This window comes from Zalophus californianus, chromosome 15, assembly GCF_009762305.2.
Source record: "Zalophus californianus isolate mZalCal1 chromosome 15, mZalCal1.pri.v2, whole genome shotgun sequence".
Lineage (NCBI taxonomy): Eukaryota > Metazoa > Chordata > Mammalia > Carnivora > Otariidae > Zalophus > Zalophus californianus.
In genome coordinates, this window is record NC_045609.1 from 13,404,260 (window position 1) to 13,421,795 (window position 17,536).

Consider the following 17,536-nt stretch of genomic DNA (forward strand, 5'->3'; position numbering starts at 1 on the left):
TACTTAATTTACTTACAAATTTTCCTTAACCTTAATCTTGGGTTTTTGTTGTGGTTGGGATATAGAGGAAAGAGTTTGGAGTATGATTCTAAGTTTTCGCTTCTGGGACAGCTGCATAGCCTTTGGCAGGTTACATTACATCTCTGAACTTACCCCTAGTATTCTCATCTATAAAATTAGAACATCAGACTACGTAACTCAGATACTTAAGGACTCTACCTCGTGTACCTTCCAGGTTTGTGATCCTGCACTCTTAAACAGTATTTTTTTATTTTTATTTTTATTTTTTTTTGATGGCACCCTGCCTACTCTTCTCTGGGGATAGGGAGGCAACTAGTGCAAACAGCATGTTAGTCATTTTTACTCATAGATCCCCAATCCAAAGCAGTGTAGTGGTCCTTGGTCACACAGTTAGGAGACAGTCTTTTCGTCCGTACTCCCCCTAGTCAGAGCGGGGTATTCAGACCAGGGGCATTCAGAATATAGAGGGGAAAAAACAAGGGGCAGACAGCTTGGCAGAGAAGGAATGGACCCCCCAGAGAACCTAAGGACAGGCTGGAGGAGTGAGCAGTCAACTTAGTTTTGGGAGAGGGTATGAATGCTATAGGCCCTTGAGAATTGTAGTATAGTCCAAGCTTGGTGTCACTGGGTTTTCTGAAAAATAATCAGCTTTGATCTAATTCTTGTTGAAAAGGCTGTGCTATCGTCCCAGTGGAGCTGATAATGTCATTTTCTTACTTAAATGACAGCTTTTGTGCTTTATTTTTTTAAAAAAATATTTGACAGAGAAACACAAGAGAGGGAACACAAGCAGGAGGAGGGGGAGAGGGAGAAGCAGGCTTCCCGCGGAGCAGGGAGCCCGATGCGGGGCTCGATCCCGATCCCAGGACCCCGGGATCATGACCTGAGCCAAAGGCAGACGCTTAACGACTGAGCCACCCAGGCGCCCCAGCTTTTGTGCTTTAAAATTAGGTGCCTATTTTTTGTTTTGGTGGTTTGGTTAAAAAAAAAAAAAAAAGCCCAAACAAGGTTTTCCCCCAGGTGCATAATTGCTCAGCAGGGTTTCCTGTCTAAAGTTTTACATGGTGATGGAACCGGGAAGCATGGATGATGATGGCCAAATGGTGCTCAACCCAAGATTTAATTAGAGTGATGACAGCCTGAATGTGCCCGTGTGCTAATGTTGCATGCTTGTATAAAGTCTTTGGAAATGGAAATAGGTATTAGTGCACACTGGTGTGCTTCCCTGGGAAGGAGCTATTTGATTCCACAATTTGTACTTAAGGTGAAAGTGCACTTAAAACGGGCTTACCTGGCAGTGTCCGTGCTGTCCTGTTAATAACTAGAATTTACATTCACATTGAGTTTATGTACATAAAACCTAGTACAGTGGGTATAGTAGGCAGTTAGCAAATGTTTGAGTCCTCTTAACCCTCCATAAGGTTGATATTTTTTACCATCTTTCTGCTTGCTTTTCTGACCTTGTTGAACCAACTTATGGACCAGAGTATTAATGAAATATTACACAAAGCTTTTAGAAAATTAGTATACCATGCAGATGTTATACAAAATTTTCTTTCTCGTAACATAAAAAAAAAATGCAGTTTTATTATTGCTTGTGCCTCAACTTGTTTAAGTAAATATTAAAGGGCTTGGAGAAAATTTTCGTTCGGTGTATATTTGCAGAAGTGAATTCTCAATTTGATTCACAGTGGTGGTACCTGTTTCTTGGTTAATATCTGTTGGAAATGTTGACAGTTGTGCAGCTTCCCCAGGAGAAAGCACATTTGCTTTTGACTTGAGAAGATTCACAGCTCCCAGGTGAAGAACCCGTGCTTTTCCTGTCAGTAGGTGAGGGTTCTGTGTAATAGTGGGTTCCCAACTGGAACAGGTGCCTGGAAGGAGTGTTAACACCGCTGGGCAGTAGACCTGAGCCAGGAGCATATTATCAGTATTTTTTTAAATCAAAATATATTTATTTATTTTAAAGATTTTATTTATTTGACAGAGACACAGCGAGCGCAGTAACACAAGCCGGGGGAGTGGGAGAGGGAGAAGCGGGCTTCCTGCTGAGTAGGGAGCTCGATGTGGGACTCTATCCCAGGACCTTGGGATTCTGACCTGAGCTGAAGGCAGACGCTTAACAACTGAGCCACCCAGGCGACCCTGATCAAAATATATTTTTTTAAAGATTTATTTTTGGAGAGAGAGCGTGAGCCAGGGGAGGGGGCAGAGGCAGAGAATCTCAAGCTGACTCCATGCCCAACACGGGGCTCCGTCTCACGACCCTGAGATCATGACCTGAACCCAAATCCAGAGTCGGATGTTTAGCAAACTAAGCCACCCAGGACCCCCAAATTGTTTTTACTTTCTTTTTTTAAGATTTTATTTATTTGAGAGAGAATGAGATAGCACGAAAGGGAACAGGATCAGAGGGAGAAGCAGACTCCCTGCCGAGCAGGGAGTGGGACTCGATCCCGGGACTCCAGGATCATGACCTGAGCCGAAGGCAGTCGCCTAACCAACTGAGCCACCCAGGCGCCCTGTTTTTACTTTCTTTTAAGTGAACCCTACCCCCCAGTGTGGGGCTCTACCTCAGGACCCCGAGAGCAAGAGTCACATGCTCCACTGACTGAGCCAGCCAGGTGCCTCATGTTAGTGCTTCTAACAAGTCTCCAGGTTTTGGTGGTACCACTGGTGCTGGGGCCCTGCTGTGAATGTGACACAGCAACACTCAGTGGTGGTATGGAAAACATAAACAGGAAATGTTTATTACAGCAGCCATGTTAATGTCACAGGTGATGTACTTTAGCACTCTGTTAAAATGAGATGTGTAGGGGCACCTGGGTGGCTCAGATGGTAAGCGTCTGCCTTCAGCTCAGGTCATGATCTCCAGGTCCTGGGATCGAGCCCTATGGCAGGCTCCCAGGTCTCCCTTTCCCTCTGTCCCTCCCTCTGCTTGTGCTCTTTGTCTCTATCTCTCTCAAATGAATAAATAAAATCTTTAAAAAAAAATTGAGATGTGTAATTTAAAAAGCCAGCTAACCCGTGGTAGAATGTGATTATTAAGAACACCTGGTACTCATTCTAATGCTCTGAAGCGTGAAGACCATCAGTTATCAGACCTTATGTTCAAGATAGGCCAGTCCATTTAAATGTTTTTTTCTGTAAACAGCCCATCAACTAGACACATCAATTAAACAGAAAATACATTCCCTAAGTATTTTAGTTGTGTTTTAAAATTCTTATTTCATATTTGTGTCTTTGGGCGAATCAAATAGATTCAGGGTTTTTTTTAGGTACAGGGTCTCTGGGACATTTTATTAATTTTTTTCCTTCACTTTTTTTTTTAAGATTTTTTTATTTATTTGACAGACACAGAGAAGGAACACAAGCAGGGGGAGTGGGAGAGGGAGAAGCAGGCTTCCCATGAGCAGGGAGCCCGATGCGGGGCTCGATCCCAGGAACCCAGGATCATGACCTGAGGCGAAGGCAGACGCTTAACGACTGAGCCACCCAGGTGCCCCTTTTTCCTTCACTTTAACGGCTAGATAACAACTGTGTTCTAGAAATAGTCCAGGAGGCATTGCAGAGGTGTTAAATCCTTTCTTAATTTCCACTGCTATTGACAGAGGAGTCAAATACTCTGTAGTCATAGGGGTATAGAAGTTATGGGTGGGGGAATGGCGGGAGAAGAAACGGTTTGAGAGAGGCTGTGGTTAAGCTGGAGCTTGATCTGAAAAAGATGGACCTGGTGTTGAGCAGTACCTCCATGTGGAATGTGCCCGCATGTGATCTGCTTCTTCAGGGAGAACAACCAGATCCCACTGGAACTTCACTGAGATCTTAAATCCACGTAGCCCTGGCTTTCCTTTGTTGCCTAAGGAAGTAGATGAGAATGAACCGAGCTGGCCTTTTTAGTTTGTACCTCGGTAGAGTGGGTAAGTTTGAAGTTCTAAAACCAGAACCTGTCTCCGTTGACCCAGAGTAGCATGCAAGACAAGTCCCTGGACAGGTTAAACAGCTTCATTCAGGGGCGCCTGGGTGGCTCAGTTGGTTAAGCGTCTGCCTTCGGCTCAGGTCATGATCCCAGGGTCCTGGAATAGAGCCCCACGTTGGGAATCCCTGCTCAGCGGGGAGCCTGCTTCTCCCTCTCCCTCTGCTGCTCCCCCTGCTCGTGCTCGCTCTCTGTCAAATAAATAAAATCTTGAAAAAAAAAAAAGCTTCATTCATGACCTCTGGACAGTGTTCACATTGTGCATATACTTGCTCTCCGTACTCAGCACTTGAAGAGGAAAACTTTGTGGTCTTAGAGGACTGTTTTATAAACCAGTTACATCAGTTACCATTTTTATAGAGCCCTATGCTAGTTTTCAAAAGTTTCCTCTAGTTAGGACCCCAGTAGCAAGTATAGAGACCCAACTTGGGTTAGCATTAGTGGCATTTGTTAGCTCCTCAGGAAGGGTAGATCTAGCCTCTCAGGTTAGAATGAGCACCGCCCCCCCCCCCCAAAACCAGGACGGTTCCCTCTACCTCTGCACGTCATTGTGCTTTTTGATGTTTACTAACACACATAAAGGAGGACAGAAACACTTCTGGTCTCTAGAATGGAGTCAGTTCACTCCTTAGACTCTCCTACAGGAGTCGTTCCCCTTTCACAGCTTAAGAAACCTGCTTAGTGTTGCATGGGAAATGGAAGATTCAGGATTTACCCCCCATCTTTATTGAAGTATGATTTATAAATTAAAATTCTGTGTATTTAAGATATCTCGGTGTATGTGGACGTGAAATGAGTGCCACCATCGGGCTAATTAACATCTCTCACCTCACGCAATTCTTCAGGCATGTGATGTAAGAATACTGACGATCTACTCTGCAGATTTCAAGTATGCAATACTGTGGTCCCCATGCTATACATGAGATGTCCAGAACTCATAACTCAAAGTTTGTACCCTTAGTTCAACATCTGCCCAGTTCCCCTGCTCCCTCATCCCTGGCACCCACCATTCTACTCTTCCCATGGGTGATTTGTTTAGATTCCACCTCTAAGCAAGATCATGCAGTATTTGTCTTTTCGTTTCTGGCTTATTTGACTTAGCATAATGATATCCTCCAGGTCTAACCATGGCCGAAATGGCAGAATTTCCTTTTTAAGGCTGAATACCGCGTGTACACACACACACACACACACACACACACACACACACACACACACACACACACACACACACACACACACACACACACACCTACCTCTGTTATATTTTATGTATTAAGGCTGAATACCGCGTGTACACACACACACACACACACACACACACACACACACACACACACACACACACACACCTACCTCTGTTATATTTTATGTATCTGTTTATGCACTGACAGACATTTAGCTTATTCTCCTGTCTTGCCTCTTGTGAACTCGAGCGTGCTCTTTGAGATTGTGATTTCATTTCTGTCCGATATATACCCAGAAGTGGGATTACTGGATCATCTGGTAGTTCTGTTTTTTTAAGTTTTTGAGACCTCTCCATACTGTTTTCCAGAGTGACTATACCACTTTACAGTGGGCTCCCTTTTCTCCACATCCTTGCCAGCACTTCCCTTTTGAGTTTGGTACTAGCCGATCTGTCAGATGTGAGGTGATACTGTGGTTTTGTGTTAAGTGCTGCCAAAGTGAGCATGATTCCCATTTCCCAGATGGTTAGTGATGTTGAGCACTTGCTGGCCATTTGTATGTCTTTGGAAGAAAATGTCTTTCAGGTCCTTTGCCCATTTTAAGATTAGATTTTTTTTTTTGCTATTGAGTTGTAGGCGTTCCTCATATTTTTTGGATATTAACCCCTTATCATATCTTGCAAGTATTTTCTTTCATTCCACTGGTTGTCTTTTCACTTTTTTTTTTTTTTAAGATTTTATTTATTTATTCATGAGAGACAGAGAGAGGCAGAGGCAGAGGCAGAGGCAGGCTCCCTGCCGAGCCAGGGACCCCGATGCAGGACTCGATCCCAGGATCAGGACCTGAGCTGAAGGCAGACGTTTAACCGACGGTGCCACCCAGGCGCCCCGAGTCTTTTCACTTTGTTGATGGTTTCTTTTGCTGTGCAGAAACTTTTTAGTTTGATGTGGTCCCATCTGTTTATATTTTCACTGTAAACATGAAAATGTATAATAACTTGGCTTTCAAAATTCTGAATTTCACCTTTACAGTTTTTCTTACAACATTCTGATACCAGAATTCTTTTTCAAGTCTCAAACATTTTTGTAAATTTCTTTTTGCTTTTTTTATTGAAGCATAATAGACATACAAAGTAGTATTAGTTTCAGGTGTATAACAGTGATTCAACAATGCTACACATCGTGCAATGCTCACCATGATAAGTGTAGTTACCATACATTATTACGGTATTGACCATGTTGCCTCTGCTATACTTTTTATCCCCGTGACTTATTTATTTTTTTAAAGATTTTATTTATTTATTTGCTAGAGAGAGAGAGCACAAGCAGGGGGAGCTGCAGGCAGAGGGAGAAGCAGGCTCCCTGCTGAGCAAGGAGCCCGATGCGGGACTCGATCCCAAGACCCTGGGACTATGACCTGAGCCGAAGGCAGACGCTTAACCAACTGAGCCACCCAGGCGTCCTCCCGTGACTTATTTTATAATTGGAAGTTTGTACCTCTTAATCCCCTTCACCTATTTCACCCATCCCCCCACCAGCCTCCCCTCTGGCCACCACCAGTTGTTTGTTCTCTGTATTTGAGTCTGTTTCTGTTTTTCATTTGTTCATTGGTTTTTTAGATTCCATGTATAAGTGAAATCGTGGTATTTGTCTTTGTCTGACTTATTTCACTTAGTGTGATACCCTCTAGGTCCATCTTTGTTGTCACGAATGGCAAGATCTCATTCTTTTTACAGGTAAGTAATCTTCTGTTGTGTATATATACCACTTCTGGTATATATACACAGATGAATACCACAAATGTTATTCATCTATCGATGTACACTTACTTTGCCTCCGTATCTTGGCAAATATCTTGGTAAATACTGCTGCAGTGAACCCAGAGAGATGCATACATCTTGCTGAATTAATAATTTCATTTTCTTTGGGTAAATACTCAACAGTGAAATTACTGGGTCTGACGGTAGTTCTATTTTTAAGTTTTTGAGGAGCCTCTCTCTCTACTGTTTCCCACAGTGGCTGCACCAATTTACATTCCTACCAACAGTGCACAAGGGTTCCCTTTTCCCCACATCCTTGCCAACACTTGTTACTTCTTGTCTCACTGATTCTAGACATTCTGACAGGTGTGAGGTGATCTCATTGTGGTTTTGATTTCATTCCCCAGATGATGAATGATGTTGAGCATTTTTCCATGTGTCTGATGGGAAAATGTCTTATTTGAAAAAATTTCTTCTGTTCAGGTCCTCTGCCCATTTTTAATCAGATTATAAGTTTTAGAGGTGTTGGGTTGTATAAGTCCTTTATATATTTTAGATATTAACCCCTTATCACATATTTTATATGCACATATCTTCCACTGAATAGGTTGAAATTTTGTTGATGTTTCCTTCACATAAGCTTTTAGTTTGATGTGGTCCCACTTGTTTGTTTTTCCTTTTTGTTACCTGCCTTTTGGTGTCAAATTAAAAAAATCATCACTAAGACTATGTCAAGGACCTTTTCCTCTATGTTTTCTTCTAGGAGTCTTATGGTTTCAGGTCTTATGTTTAAGTCTTTAATCCATTTTGAGTTGTGTTTTGTATATAGTATAAGAGTTCAATTTCATCCTTTTACATGCGGGTATCCAGTTGACCCAACACATTTTTTGGAAGACTGTCTTTCCTCATTGTGTGTTCTTGGCATCTTTGTTGAAGATTAGTTGACTGTAAGATTTAGGGTTTAAATGGAGGGTAACTTCACTGTACTTGGTTATCTATTTGAGAGAGAGGATAAAGGAGTTGGGGTGACTTTTTTTTTTTTTAAAGAATGTAGGTACTTTTTCACCAAACATGACGGACATAATGAGCAAACAAAACAAAATGGCCATTGTATAATTCAAGTTGTATATAGAATGGATGCTTATTTCTTTTCTTTTTTTTTTTTAAAGATTTTATTTATTTATTTGCTAGAGAGAGCATAGGTGAGACAGAGTGAGCAAGAGCACAAGTGGGGGAGCTGCAGGCAGAGGGAGAAGCAGGCTCCCTGCTGAGCAGGGAGCCCGATGTGGGACTCGATCCCAGGACCCTGGGACCATGACCTGAGCCGAAGGCAGGCACTTACCTGACTGAGCCACCCAGGCGCCCCTAGATGCTTATTTCTTGAGAGAATACAGAGCCTGAGGAGTTGAAAGCACAAAACATTATTGAAATGATGTCTTACCTCTTTTAAAAATGAGAGTTTTTTTTTTGTTTTCTGCTTTATAACTTTGCATTGTTTAACATCATAATCTCTTTGCCCCTCCCAAGTTACTCAAATATAGTTTATGCTTCAGGAGGGCATGCCATGACTTTCTAAGCTGCTGTCAGAGACTGGCCCAGGTAACAGGGCCAGAGTGTTGGAAGGGCTAGACTGGAGAGCACACTGACTTGGGGGAGTGAACCTGGGCGAGAGTGGTCTAGCGGCTGGGAGCGGGGGCTCTGGGCAGGGAGTAGGACCTCTGCTAGAACTTGTTCTTCTCCTCACTTCTGTTTCGTATAGAACCGCTCCCTAATTTCACCATTCTTTCTGGGTGATTTCATGTTCTCTGGCTCTGACGGCACCTGTTCCTGATGTCCCATCCCGTGCCCCCCCGCCAAGCCCAGCTAGATGTGGGTTCCTGCTTGCTCAGTGTTATGTGGCTGTCTACAGGCACCTCAGGTAACGTGTACAGGATTAAATTTATTCCCTTAAACATGCTCCTTCTGAGCTGTCCTCCACTTGGCTGTTACCTACTCACCACATTCCATCAGTGACCAAACCTTGCCCCTACTGTTCTTAGTAGGTATCTGATCCATTCCACTTCTCTCTGGCCTCACTGCCAGTCTCTTAGGATATTTGTCTCCAGTTATTGTGTAGCCTCATGTCCTCTGATCTGCCCGAGGAATTGCTCTGAGACATGTCCCTCCCTTGTGTGGCATCCACGGCCCCTATAATCAGATTTGACTAATTCTCCAACTTCATTCCTCAGATGTTCTCCTCCCTCTTCAAACACACAGAAGCACACAGGCTTTGATCATACGGAACAAACTTCCGTATGAAAGGCGCTTTCCTCTCTAGCTGTCATTTTGTTGTCTGATATCATGTGCCCTATGCTGTGGGCCAGGCACCATGCTTATTGCTGAAGATCTCTGGATAGACAAAATAGGCCATCTCCTGATTTTAACTTCAGGTTGAAAGATAATTAGTGAAGTCTTACCAGTTGCAGCGCTAGGTGCCCCCCTATTGGGAGATCCTGTAGAACCCTGGGATATTCTTAACCAAGATCTACTGTAATTTTTTTAGTAATGTGTCCCTTTTTCCTACTAGATGACTCCCAAATACATATGTCTTATTGATGATTGGGTTTCCCAGGATAAAACAGTTAAATAAATACTTAATGAATGGAAATCCAGATGGGCAGAAGTTGGCCCAGGAATCTTTAACAATGAAATGAATATAAAAGATTTTTTGACATGACACATGAAGGATAAGTGGAAGGGAAAAAAGCATATGGTTGTGAGGAGTAATAACATCTCTTTTAAAAGCTGCTAAATACTGATGGAGGAAAAGACATTAGGGTTTGAAGCTGATGGCTAAGAAAGAATTCTTGAGACGTCTTTGGTGCAAAAAGGTGGTTTTATTAAAGCATGGGAACAGGACCTATGGGCAGAAAGAGCTGCACTGGGATCATGAAGAGTGGCGCATTATACTTTCAAGTTGTGAGGGGGTTAGTGTAAGTCTCCAAGGAATTTGGAAGCAAGGTTTCCAGGACCTTGAGCAGGACTAGCTATTGTTTGGGAAAAGGTCATTTAATACCGTCTAATAAAAACCTGAGTCATGAGACCCTTCAGATGTATATCGGAGGGTCATATGCTTGGGGGATGATTGCCACCATGTATCTTGGGGGGTAGAGATAAAGGAAGTTTCCAAAAGGATTTTTTTTTTAAAGATTTTATTTATTTGAGAGAGCGAGAATGAGAGAGGGAGAGAGCACATGAGAGGGGGGAGGGTCAGAGGGAGAAGCAGACTCCCTGCTGAGCAGCAGGGAGCCCGATGCGGGACTCGATCCCGGGACTCCAGGATCATGACCTGAGCCGAAGGCAGTCGCTCAACCAACTGAGCTACCCAGGCGCCCTCCAAAGGAATTTTTGTATGTTAAAGTAGACTTACAGGATCCTGGGGGTCGGGCTAAGATTGCCTTTTGCCCTTAGCAAAGTATGAACATGGAGGCAGTTGAGTCCCTAGAGGAATGTCACTCTGCCTGTTTCAAGGACTTGTCAATGGGCTGTAGATAGTAAGGAAATTTAATAATTTTTCTTCCTTTGTTTCCCATATCAATTACATCACTTTATTATTAGAAAAATACAGAGTTTGAGATTAGAAGGACACATATCTAGTCTTCCTCTTAGATCTCCACAGCCTTGTAGCTGAACAAAATGTCAAACGTTTTTATTTTTATTTTACTTTTTAAAGATTTTATATATTTATTTGACAGAGACAGCGAGGATGGGAACACAAGCAGGGGGAGTGGGAGAGGGAGAAGCAGGCTTCCTGCCGAGCAGGGAGCCCGATGCGGGGCTCAATGCGGGGCTCGATCCCAGGACCCCAAGGCAGATGCTTAAGGACTGAGCGCCCCTGTCAAACATTTTTTTAAAAAGTGAACCTGCCAGCCATTGAAGTTACATTTATGAGGATTCTAAACTATTATCCTTTTCGTGAAAGCTTGTCAAATATGGGGCTGAATCGTTGTAGTTCTCATTCAAGGCTGTCCTGCAGATTAGTGTATATGGTCTTTCCCAGTCCCTTTGAAGGGAGTGGCTTGTTTTGTTTTGTACTTTCCCTTTGGGCAAGGGGAACTTAAAACAGTAGTCCAGAGTCGCACCTCATCCAGGACTTTGAAGACTTGAAATTTAATCTGTTTTCACAGGGTACTCATTTTAGAATTCAACTTTATATTCAGAAAAAGATGCTAACTAAAACACTCATGCTCTCACTACATGTCTGATGACAGAAGACAAGACTTTCGAAGTTTTCTTGCACTTCCCAGGTATTCGACATTCAGCAAGCTCAATATAAATAATGTTACTAATTTTTATAATGTAAAGGTGACTGTATCTTAGTAATATTGTGGTCTGAATTCTGGCTCTGTCGCATACTGGCTGTCTGACTTTGGGTAATTGAATTACTTCAGGCCCTCATTACTTAGAAATACCTTGTGAGCTTTTTTTGGTCTTCACCAGTAAAACGGAGAAACAGTGAAATGATGTATTACAATTATTTGCTTATTTGTCTTCTTCCCTGCTAGACCATGAGTTCCTTGACACCGGAGCTAGATCTGCCTTTTCTTTGGCTCCTGACTATCTACTTGGCATGTCAGTAGGCAGGTAGTAAATATTTGTTGAGCTGAAATCAAAGAGGATGGACAGTCTTGTTAATTTGTTCTGAATTAAAATATTCTAGTGCTGGACAAAAAAATTAGAAATGATTTTCCTTTCTGGGCTAGGCCTTAACACAGATTCTTTTAATTAGAAAGGAACAGAAGTTTCTGGATGGGGTGAAAAGTCGGCCAAAAGGTTTTTACTCCCTTGATTTTTTTTTTTTTACGATTTTATTTATTTATTTTTGCGAGAGCGTGTGCACACACAAATGGGGGGGAGGCGGGGGAAGGGGCAGAGGGAGAAGCAGACTCCCCACTTTGATTCTTATGAAAGACAATACCGTGCAGCATGCAGATACTTCTGTTAATGCTTTCGGCTGTCTGCTAAACTTGAGAGTTCTTCCTAGATGCTTCTGGATCCAGAGCCCTTGATTTTGAGAGGAGACACAGGCATGCCAGACTTCTGTGGAGTGGGGAGGTGGAAGGGGAGAGGTCTTCTGACTCTTAATTTCCATGTGGAGAAATTGTCAGGCCACAGGCTTTTTATTTTATTTGGGTCTGTGAAGGGGGGTATATTTCTGTTGATTCTCTGATAGAAACAGTGGTCAGCCAGCACTCTTTCTATTAAGGAGGGACTTTGAAAAGGGAACTTGCAGAATTCAGATACTCTTCCTTTTGCCCCGTGTAACTACCCTTCTGCAAAAGGGCATACAGATCTTGCTGTACTTGCTTAAGAAAAATAGTATTAATTCCACTTGTTTTCTAAGAAAATTTTCCATTTTCCTTCCATGTGAAGCCTCTAGGTGATGGCATTGTCAGGATGCATGGGGAAGTGCCGGGAGCCAGTGGTCAAGAAAGAACTCTTGAGACATTTTTGGTGCAAAACAGTGTTTTTATTCAAGCGCAGGGACAGGACCCGTGGGCAGGAAGAGCTACAGTTGGGGTCAGGAGGAGTGGCCAATTACATACTTTCAAGTTAGGGGGGAGGGGTGGAGATAAAGGAAGTTTCCAAAAGGATTTTCCTGTGTTCAGACTTCCGGGATCCTAGAGGTCTGGCTGTTCTCAAGCTAAGGTTGCCTTTTGCCTGTTGTAATGCATTCACATTAACTCCATTGTGAACTCCTCGAGGATTGTCCTCCTCTGCCTCTCCCAAGTATTTGTCAATGGGCTGCAAGTTGTAAGGAAATTTAATTTTATCTACATTTCTTTTGCCTTTGTTCTCTTCGTCAGGGGCAAGTGGGGAGGTTAGAAAACACAAACTCATCTCAACACCTGGGAAGGTCACTCAGCTCCAAAGACTCCTTATCTGGGAGGTACCTGTAGGCCTCCAGCCACCTAGATAGCACATCTTCCTTCAGGATATGTGGGGTGTCCTCTTATCTCTGCATCTCACATTCATCCTGCCTCGTGAGAGAGGTTCTGGAATGTCCCTGTGTTGGGCAGAGTCACCTCAGAGGCCATTGACTTCTTGTGTCACCTTATCCCCGGTGACCTTGAGCTTGGTCACATCCGAGCTGCTTGGTTTTGCAGGGCTGGTTTTCAGTCAGCTTGTCTGGGCCAGCCAATCCTTGATTACCGAAGGATGTGTCTAAAGCTGTTCTTCAAGGGAGGCCGGCTCCTAAGGGGAAGCTTAAAAACTCGGGGATTCCTTTTCAGGGCTGACCACATTCCTCAACTCTGATCCTTTAAGAGATATTTAGAATATTCTGGATTCCTAAGATTGTGCTTCAGAGACATAAGAGCTGAAAGTTAATGATTAGAGTTCTAGCCTAATCTTACAGGTCCTCTGACCCTGTTTTAAAGAGTCATTCGAATCAGTCGGAATCGTGTTCCCTTATCTTATGCCCTCTTTAGTTACTAAGTGTTCTAACGTAAAAATAGATAAACCTGGGGCGCCTGGGTGGCTCAGATGGTTAAGCGTCTGCCTTCGGCTCAGGTCATGGTCCCGGGGTCCTGGGATCAAGCCCCGCATCGGGCTCCCTGCTCCTTGGGAGCCTGCTTCTCCCTCTGCCCCTCTCTCTCTCTCTCTCTGTCTCTCATGAATAAATAAATAAAATCTTTAAAACATATATATATATAAACCTGCATTTGTGTAATGTTTTGACAGCTCTAGGTGTTTTATCATTGAATTCTCTATGCTGTGAGGAAGGTAGTATATTAACAGGGGACACAGGGGGGCCTGGAACTGTGAAGTGACTTGTTCAGTGTGGTGTCTCTCCTGATCGGATGGGGGCCCCCAAAACGTGGGGTGACCCAATGGGGTGGAAGTGGTGGTGCAAGAATTCACCTGAGGCAGAACAAAGGAGAAGTTTATTGACTACACTGCCAGGGAGCAGTGGGAAGGACAGCAGAGGAGAGACTTTATCTGCCTGGAGGCAGTGGATGGGGTTTGTACTTAAAGGGGGCTAGGTATGGGAGCGTTTGGAATTTTCCTTTTTAGGTACCTGTGCCTCCTTGTAAGTAGCCCTTTGGTTAGTTAGGGCCTCTGGATGTTTTGAGGCAGGTTGTCTGATGGGCCTCTCTGTATTCAGCCAGGGGGTTACGGTGGGACCTTAGGCCTTAGATTCCATTGCTCGAGCCTGTGGACTAAAAGCAGCCTCTACTTCAGAATCACAGTTAGTGATTAAAATGAGTTCAGGCTCGTCTTCCTGCTTTGTACCTGAGCCGTCTTACCATAGGTCCCGCTCCATCACAGTGCTCTGAGGGCAGCAAGTTTGATAAACGTCCTCCTCTTAAGAGGATCCATGTTTAGAAACATTTGGTCGTTTCCTCTGGAAGGAGGTAAGCTCTAGCCCGGCCGTGCTTTTTTGCCACATTTGTTCAATGCTGCATCCCCAGTGCCTAGCATGGGTTCTGGCACGCACTGGGCACCTCAGTAAAAGCTAACTGAAATTAATTAAAAAGACGTCAATTCCACAAAAAATTTTTTGTGGAGTCTGACAGAAAAGGTTGTTAGTAAAACCTATCAGACTCCCCGTCTCAAAAAAGGAAAGAAAGAAATAGGTCCCTCTGTTTACAAAGCGACACAAAATACTTCTCCTAGTGAAGGTTATGTCTCCTCAGTTAACACTCGCCTTTAGCACAGCTATCTTCTTCCAGAGCAGAGATGCACACATTTCTTTCTCAGAGGGACTTAAGGTATGTGACAAAGATGATTCCAGAAACCTCTGAGCCAGCCTCCCAAACAGCCCTAGAGCAACAGTATGCCTGGAAGACACCCATCCTAAATAATACTTTGACCTGCTTAAAATAGTTAACGAGTTACAAATTTTAGTTCATTCCATGCTGAAAAGCACTTGACAGATACCCTACAGTTGAAGGAACAGGCTCTCATTGAGTCAAGAAAAAACACCTCCCCTAACCAGTTTTCAAAGGGTTCTGGGTCGGGCTAATAATTACAGACGGTATTCTTCATTTGTGGAGCCACCGCACCTGACTTGCGGTCCTGGCCGCACACGCGAGTGTTTCAAGGATGAATTTGTCAGCCACAGACTTCTATTTCAAGCATCTGCAAGCCGTTGTGGTGTGTCACCAGGAGAAGTAACAGGTGAGCCGTGTGTGTGTGTGTGTGTGTGTGTGTGTGTGTGTGTGTGTGTATTCCGCATCGGAAAATGATTTAAAGCTACCAGCTGGGCCACGTGGAAATCCAGTGTCCGTTGCATAGGGCTTGAGGCAGCGAAGTTACTGGACACTGGGCCAGGCTTTTTGAGAGGCAAGTATCAGCAAAGTATGTGTCAGGTAATATTTTTTACAAAAACATATTCCTCCCTTCTCCCAGCATCCCATCAAGTTTTGCGCTGCCGTTGGTTGCTGCTGCTGTGTAGGTAGCCAGGTAGCCGAAGATGAAGGTGTACTTTAAGTCAGGAGGAGGACGGAGAAGACAGCGGGCATGGGACTGTCCCCCTTCTCCGGGTCCAATCTCGGGCGGGGTGGGGGGCGGGGAGCCGTGCCGGGCACGCGCGGGTGGTGAGCTGCATTGGTCTGGGCGGGAGTCCCGGGGAGCATGCGCAGTAGGCCCGAAGCCGGAGCCAAGGAGAGCTCTGGCGCCATCTAGTGGCGGCGTCCCCGCCGACTGCCGGGAAGGAACTGCCCCCACCACGCCCCGCTCCTGGGTGCGATTCGGAGGAACTGAGATTCTGTACAAAGCATGGAGAGGGCCGGTGGCAAAATAAAAACACTTAAACGTTTACATTTTTAGAGGGAAATAAAATTCAGTCTGGAAAATATACCAGGATAACATTTTGTCAAGTTTGGTCTCTGGGCCCCATAAATTGAAATTTTATATGGGAACATGCCAAATGAGAGAATGTAATACAGAAAAATAGTTGGAAGGACTGCTGACTTGTCAAAGAAGAGGCTTCATTCCAGTTTTATCTTCAGAGTGCTTCGGAGCAACCTATGTTTTATGTAAAAGGTGAAGAATAAAATGTGGCAGAGGGTTTAACTCCTTAACTTCCGGTTCTGTGCAAAAATAGAGGGGCGCCTATGGTGGAACAGATTTTGGAATCAGAAACTTGGAGCCTGGGTCCCCGATTTGCAACTTCCAAGGAACTTAACTTCTTTGAGACTCAGTTGATTCATTTCCAAAGAGGATGGTAGTATCTCCTCACAAGGAGAATTAATACTCCAACCACACCTAGTGTCTACTGTATCTGTGCCCAGCACCGTTGCCTGGTCCCCCACCAGTCCTGTGGGTGCTCCTCTCTGCCACAGGCCCCCCAGGCCCCATCTGCTTTGGACCACTCGTTGGCCTTGCCCCAGCTGTTCTTCCTGTCTCCTTCATCATTTAGCCCTCTCTACTAGGTATTTCCATTAGCACAGACATGGTCTGATGTCTCCCATTTTAACCAAGCCTCTCGACCCTTTGTCCCCTGCAGCTAGCACCCCATTTCTCCTCACTTTTGTATTCTAGCAAAATGTCTCCAAAGGGCTGTCCATACCTGCTGTCTCCACTTCTCATGACCCACCCTATCAGACCCATTTTCTCATGACCCACCCTATCAGACTTTTGCCCTGGCCCCTTCACACAGGCTACTTTTGCCAGGGAAACCAGTGACCACCTTGGTGCTGAATTGTGGGGTCAGTTCTCAGGGGTTTGTTTTTGTTTTTGTTTTTGTTTTTTTAGATTTTTATTTTAGAGGGAGTGTGCAAGCAGGGGTGGGGAGAGGGACAAGCAGACCTTGTGCTGAGCATGGCAACCGATGGGGGGGCTCAATCCCAGGACCTGGAGATCATGACCTCAGCCGAAATCAAGAGTTGGACGCTTAACCAACTGAGCCACCCAGGCACCCCCAGTTCTCATCCTTTATCTGTGAAGGCCTATCAGCAGTATTGGACAGTCACTCCCTTCTGGGAACTTTTTGTGCTCTTGGCTTCAGGACACAATGCTCGAGTCTTCTACCGCACTGGCTGCCATTTCCCACTTTCCAGGGCTCAGTCCTTGGATGTCTTTGCCAGTTATGCTCACTCCTTAATAATATCCAGTCTCAGGGTTGAAGATAATCTGTATATGCTGGAGACTCCAGAGTAGTATCTCCAGCCTTGGCATCACCCCTGAACTCCAGACTCAGCTAGCTTCCTGTATGACCGTCTCAGACTTAGCGTGTCCAAAATGAACCTTTTTTTTTTTTTAAAGATTGTATTTATTTATCTGTCAGAGCACACAAGCAGGGGGAGTGGCAGGCAGAGGGAGAAGCAGGCTTCCTGCTGAGCAGGAAGCCCGATGTGGGACTCGATCCCAGGACCTTGGGATCGTGACCTGAGCCGAAGGCAGACACTTCACTGACTGAGCCACCCAGGCGCCGCCCCCCCCAGTCGAACATTTGATCTTCCCGTCCAGACCTGCTGTCTCTGGGGTCATCTCCATCCTAGTTAATGAATGGTTCCTTCAGGCTTCCGGATGCTCAGGCTAAATGTCCCATCATCCTTGATCCCCCCTTTTTTTTTTCTCTCACACCTCACACCCAGTCGGTCTGG